The sequence below is a fragment of the Sminthopsis crassicaudata genome, chromosome 1 (genome assembly GCF_048593235.1).
Source record: "Sminthopsis crassicaudata isolate SCR6 chromosome 1, ASM4859323v1, whole genome shotgun sequence".
In the NCBI taxonomy this organism is placed as follows: Eukaryota; Metazoa; Chordata; class Mammalia; order Dasyuromorphia; family Dasyuridae; genus Sminthopsis; species Sminthopsis crassicaudata.
In genome coordinates, this window is record NC_133617.1 from 641,728,117 (window position 1) to 641,735,331 (window position 7,215).

The 7,215-nt window shown below is 35.5% G+C and overlaps 1 pseudogene; it reads right to left on the reverse strand.

Annotated features, from left to right (window-relative positions):
• Window positions 1-4,397: 4,397 nt before the first annotated feature.
• On the reverse strand, window positions 4,398-5,990 carry LOC141555594 (sushi domain-containing protein 4 pseudogene; annotated as a pseudogene).
• Window positions 5,991-7,215: the final 1,225 nt, after the last annotated feature.

Consider the following 7,215-nt stretch of genomic DNA (forward strand, 5'->3'; position numbering starts at 1 on the left):
AGTATTATGGGGTTTTCTGTTATTAATATGGTATTTGTAGGGGGAAAAAGATATGGTTATAAAGCTTTGGATCCTACTCCTTACCAATAATGAAATAAATATCAGAAATTTGCTTGAAACTGATCATATTCCCCAGACTTATAACACTTGAGGGAGCCAATAGATAAAATTCAGGTACGGTACTCCTCTATTTAAGGAAAACACAATTGTGTCTGGCCCTAACTTCCTGTTTATCTACCTGAAAAGAAGTAAAGTATCCCTTAAAGATGGATAGAGGCAGAAGAAGTTAAATATTCTGCTTCCATTCAAGTCTCATAAAGAGACATAAAAAAGACTCTCATCCTACATATAAACAAACAGACCCTGGCAACATGTGGAGCCTTACCACACAAGAAACTTAAGAAATCTGTAAAAAGAGTTGGCTTAAAGCCAAAACAAAAAAAAAAATTATCAATTTAGTATCAAAACCTTCCAAATAAAAATAAAAGGAATATGTCACCAAGTGTTAAAATAGAAAATAACCTCAGAGATCATCCATTCCAAAACCCTTATTTCTTCAAAAAAACTGAAGGCCATAAATACTGTTACTTGCACAAGGACATGAAGTTTATTGAGGAAAAGTAGACACTATAAATTTAGATCTCCTAACACTGTCCAGGAACCTTTGCATAAACCTTGGTACTATAGAACAATTCAGAAGTAGGTATTATGTCAGTTTATTCCTTCTTGTTATACTAAAACATCAATGTTTTAACTAATTTAATTAATTAATTTAAATTAATTAAAATTTAAAATATAGTAAGATTTATTTAAAATGTTCTATAATTTTACTTTGCTATTGTTGTGATTATAACAATTATTTAAGTGACACAATTTCTTGAAATATTCATAGAAACTTGACTCCATTAAGTTAAAAGGAAAGAGAATGCAATTGTGATTAAAAAAAAGAATGAAACAAAAGAAGATTTTATAAGAATTAAATTAAATTATGTACTTGAAGATACTCGGGGTAAAATCATTTATTACTTCACTGATCCATTATTTTCTTTCTGTTTTCTTCCCTTGCTTGCTGAAAAAAAATTAATTTCTAAATAAAATATTGTCTATAACTAAAATGTTTTCTTTGCAAATATTATCCTTATTCAAAAAAGAAATTGTCTTATAAAGAGGAGAAACTCCAGAGAACTGGTATTTGAATAATAGTTATTAGAATACTAGGGGGCTGTAAAAAGAAAAAAAATGCATTGATTTCCTTCAGTGTCTGTTGGTTGTTGTTTCTCCTTTCTTTTTGATGAGGACCAATGACTTACAAAACTAAAGTCTTAATTTCTGCATGAATTGGAATGAGGCAGAACTATAAAAAGTTATCAGCCTTACTCTCTTCAAGAGTCAATGAAATACAGTGGCAATTCAAAATAAAAAAGATGGCTGACAGTGACCAGGGATGCAGGATACTCTTAATGTCTTCAGTGTGTGTTCAAGCTTTAAATGCTCCACAGCATCTGTGTCAGCCACCTTCATGATCTTTGGAACAAACTACTTATCATCTGTCCTTTTCTCTGGAGAAAGGTTTCATATGATTATGGTAAATAACTCTCTAACTTACTAACAAGTTTGAGACCCATAGATTACCCTCCACCTGGTTTAGTCTTTCTGCCAAGACTGTATATTAAAGTGAAACTGCTGTGTATGGCACAACTTCTTGGAGGCACCTGTGAGAATAAAGCCATAGGTGAATGACAAGTTCTGAAAAGTGCTAAGCATTCCAGAAGAGCTTGATTTCTTGACCAAGTTATATATCCTTCCAGTGATGAGGTGGTAGTAGATAGAAATAATTGAGCCTAAAGACAGAAAGATGTAAGTTCTAAGTCTAGTCTCAGACATTTCTTAGTTACATGACCACGAACAAGTCACTTCAAAACTCTTATTGACCTCAGTTATCTCTTCTATAAAATGTGATAATGAAAATATCTACCTCCTATGGTTCTTATAAAATTCAGATTATATAAAGTGTTTTGCTAAATTTAAATATATATGTACATATATATATATATATATTTATATATATAGATACAGATAGATTGATAGATATAGCTGTATATGTGTGTTAACTATTATTTTTATTATTATGATTGCAACTCTCTATGTTATAATACATAAGAAAAGTATCTTAAAGAGATAGATTGTGGAACACATGTACATATTCTGTAACTTAGATATTCTTCAATTGGTTCTGGTTGATTAAGCATATATAGGAGAGGAGGGTTTTTGTTTAGCAGTGTAGTCATTCAAAAATTTACTGTGGACATCAGCTACAGCATCTGCTAATTTATTGCTGAATGATTGTAGTGACTTCTTAAATCATGTAATCCCATGAAATGAAAGATTTCTCCAACTTTCTGAGAGGGTATTACTGATAATTTTAAATCAAGATCTACTCAAGAAGATCTACTCAACACAGCATCAATATCCTAGGGAGCAAGAACTTCAGAAGGAACTTATAGGACTCTAATCCATAGGTTAGATATTTCTGACATATCTAGAAAAGAACTTGGGTGAATAATGCTATGTAAGAACTTAGTTAATGTTTGAACTAATCTTCTAACACTATCCCAGAGACCAAAGTAATGTAAGGGGGGAATTATATTTTTTTAGATATGTGATTGTAAATGCTTTATATTTATATTTGGTATGTCTTTATATATTCCTTAGTAAAAGCTATCTGATATTAAATGGTTAAATGGAGTTAGGTTGCAAATCATTGAGTTCCTAAAACTTGAAGGAATACAGGTATGTGATAGGTGAAATCTGAAATAACTGATTAAACAAAGATTTGAGCTTCTAAACGTATCAATTTTTAAGCAATGCATGCCAATTGCATAACAAATAAAGACAAGTTATCCTCCACTTGGCATTGGTCTCCAAATACAATAGAATTAAGTTTTTATGAATTAAAAGAAAAGAATCAGTAGAATATCAACCAGGATACAGGACTGGGTAATTTCATTTCTTACAGAAGAAAAGATTAAGGGCTTTCTGGATTTAGTGAGAAGGGAAAAGAAAACAAAATCAGAAAAAAAAATTTCCCATTCCCTCTTCCACATGTCTGTATTCAATAAAAGGAACAAGAAAAAATAATAGTGACCAGTAAAGAGCCAGTTTTCAAATAAGACATATGAGTTCCTTGAGATATATAATTATGAGAATACTCTTTGCATCAATAGTCAAATCTTCCTGGGTTTCTGGTCAGCATAAGCTAAATACTTAGTTAAGAGTCTTTGAGGTAGAGGCAGTCTAGCTTCCTAGACGTGCAGAGTAAGTTCAAATAATGCAATAAAGTGTTCCTATAATTGTATAAAGTTTTCTCATAAGACACAAATTAATTAATTAATGCCCTTAATTAAATAGAAGGGAACTGAACTAGTTCCAAAATTAAGTCAAAGATGGCATCAGTATGATTCACTCAATTCCCACAATTTTATTAATTTGTGCATGTTTGAGCCAATGACAATAGAGAAAAGGTGCCCCAATGTCTCAGAACACTCTAGGACCAGATGGGAAAAATATAACACACCTGACTGCTACAAATGTGAATTTAAGCAAGTCACAATCTCTTTATGTCTTAATTTCCCAAACTAGAGTATGTGGAGATCAGATAGTATAATATCTAAACTTATTCATAGCTCCAATTTCTTTGCAATAACAGGTTAAGAATGTTTGTTTCATCCTACAGACAAAAGAAAACCATTTTTAAACAAGGAAGCGATATGATCATCTCAGCAGAGAGCATTTTAGCCTTTCCTCATACTCATCCTCTTACTTCTCTCCCTCTCTCCAACATACATACACTATTGGAACAGGCACAGAATTGACATACCTTTTTTTCTGGAGTCCATATTAGTATTTTGGAACTTTTATCCAACCATATTAGGAAATTCTGAAAGAACTTTTCTCTGGAATAAGGTTATAAACCCTATGTGCCTTTGCAGTCATTCCTTCCTCCCGCATGACAGCAGTGTGGAACCAAGCAATCAGATGTGGTAAAAAAAAAAAAAAAATACACAACTTCCAGCATGATCCTCTAGGTTGCTACTTTCTGATATAGCAAATAATACTTCATTTTCTCCTTTCTATGCAAGAAAGTAGAAGGATGTGTGGAACTTTTTTGGTATGGAATTTTTCACTTTCCTTCAACATAGAGATACATCAATCATTTTAATCTAAGGACTTGCAAGAGTTCCCCCTTCCCAGCTTGTACAATTCATAATGGCAAAATCTCTAAGTCTCATGTTTCTTTCATATGAAACCAGCACTATTGAGTTAGGCAACCCCATCTCTGTATCCTTGGTGCATAAAGTCAGGTGCTGTTGCCTTGAGGATAAATAGGAAAAGCAAAGCTATGAATTTCCTTGTGGTCCTCCAAGATACTGGTGGAATTGGGGAGAGGTATGAATTAAATATCCCACATTACTACATTGCCAGATGGAACCATTATGAGCAAAGAAGGTTTGGCAAGGATGTGGGGCAATTGGACTTAACTCTGCCCCAAGTGGGTTGGTCTGGGACCCATCTGTGGGCCCACAAGCAATATCAACTCTTGAGCTGGTTAACACTTCCTCTACAGTGGTGTTGTCCACTGCATCCATTTTTTCTGGAACAGGCCATGTTCCTGCTTGACACAATGATGGTAAATAATAACTGGAGCAACTCTAAAGAGCCTGATACACTGTCACAGATTTCACCCTCCCCCAGCAACATGACTATGTCCCCTGAACCAGGGAAGGCTAGTAGGCTCTGTTCTTCTGCTGGCATGGAGCAGCCCTGGTCTACAGAAGACAAGTATCCTGGTACTAAAGTGTTCAAGCTGCTGCTCACAGTGCCACCATAGGCAAAATAATGAGTAACCCATCCATCACCAGAAAGTAAAGGTCATTGCTGGCATTTACTGAAGGTCCCTGGAGAGGAAATGTATCTTGAATTTGATCTAGAATATGCTGACTAGAATTGCCAAAGAAGTACTAGATGATAATGGTTTATGTGAACACCACAATTTTCCATGTTGCCAGTAGGGTTTTGTGGGGATTGGGCCAGATTTGCTCTGAATTTATGCAGAAAACTTTATAGGAAAGAAACCATTCTCTGTACTGGCAGGTGATGAACTTGTAGTCACTAGTGAGGCTGTAACCAGGATCACAATAGAACTCAATCACAGTCCCCAGATTGAATTGGTTGCAAGGCCTTGGCTAGTAAATATAGTGTTTGTGATTCATGATAGGTGCAAATGCATGATAAAGCAAGGCAGCTGGGTAAACTATATGACCAGATAAGATTGTAAAAGCACTCGAGATATTTGACCCCTCTAGATTAAATCCTGGGAAGCAGTGGTAGGTTATCATTGCTTCCATAGAGAAGTTGAACTGGTATTCAGACATGTTTACATGTCCATAAGCAGAAAGCAAAGGTCTCAGGCAACCTTGGCAAATGGGACGATTACCCTCCAGGAGCCATCACTGAAACACCTCAATACCATGTTGTACAAGTCAGGATATCTGATTTTGAATCCTCCATGACACCTGATTATCAACTTTTCCCCATGTTTGTATGTCTTATTATCAATATCAGCATCTTCAATGTAGGGAAGTTGGCAATCTGGTAGTCACACCAGTTTATCAGTTGGTATGAAGCTTAATGAACCATTCAAGTATTTCATACACAGTTTTTTTGGTGGGTCCCTAAGCTTGTTTTCTTCTTGGCAGTGAAATCGAGCTACAAAGTCTTCAAAGAAAACACCCTCAATGGGGGTTCCAAAGCCATACTCTGGGATTCCTGAGTCAGCACAAGCATGAAGATTATCAAACTAATCTGAAAACTGAGCAGGGCCAAAGCCCTGCACTACCTGAAACCACAAAACTACTCAGGGGGAATTGATGCTGGGCCTGCTGCTGCTCTAAAAATGCATATCCACTGCTCGGGTTCATTCCATGATACATCTTTTATCCACAGAAAGCGTCCGGCTTGCAAGAGTCTGTGTCCATTAGGGTGCAGCAACAGCAGAGACAAAAGAAGATGTACTGGATTTGGGGCAGAGGGGCAGGGAAGTTAGAACCCAAGAAGGATGGAAAAGCACCATCATCCTGCCCCATGGATGTAACTTTGTAACCTACTCCATTATCAGAGTATTGGCTCAACTAGCACTTACATCTGGGCCCTGTTAGTATTTTTGTCTGTGATTCTCTTCCTAAATAAGTGATTGAACACTATTCTTGAGATGAATATGTCAAAGCTTAGGTGCAACTTTGAATTTTAGAGATCCTGGAGTCCAGTGGAAAAGTGATTGTTTATAGAAGCAGCAATAGGAGTGAACTGGTGGCAAGAAAAGCTTCTGTAATTAAGAAGCTAACCTCCAAAGGATGACCCCAGCCTAGTCATTCTTTCAGCATATGATTACCAGGAATAGTTTATATGGTAGCATGCCTAGATATGAAAAATGTCTAATTATCGCCTTGAAAACTGATTTAAAGTTCTGAGGAAATTTGAACATCAATGTCCCAGCAAGTTTTACATGTAGTTATAAGATTAATTCATAAATTCTGGGATAAGGGGTTTATTTTTGTTTGTTTTTATGTGAGATTGTGAGACCCTATATTTAGGATTCCTTTTTGTCTAGGAGTTAATTAGTTGTCCTTTATTGTATACACTCTACCTTTTCATTCCTTCTTTTTGGAGAGACCTTACATGTGAGCTATAGGTAAAGTCTTACACAAGGATGCTGGGGTGGGAAACAGTGTTCCAGAAGTTTAAGATAAGGGAGTATCTTACCCTTCATTTGAGTTCAGGCCCCTCATGATTGAAACTGGTCAAATATCTTTCATGTACATAGCAGAATGTAGTACAGTACCCCAATCCCTACATTCTCAGTAAAGATTGTGATGTCTTCCTTTTCAGGAGGTTCACATTATGTAAAGTGATCTAATTTGCAACAGTGTTTCCATTCAGTAGAATTCCAATTCTTTGAACATAGGAATTATTCTTCATTCTTTTCCTATATCCCTTGGGAGAGGTTTAAATAAATAGGGGAAAGGAGTAAGTATTTGTATAGCTCTTGTTATCTGTCAATCACTGTGCTAAGCACTTTATGAATATTATCTCATTCCATTCTCAACAACCCTGGAAGATAGGTGCTGTTTTTAATGCCCAACTTAAAATTGTAGAAAG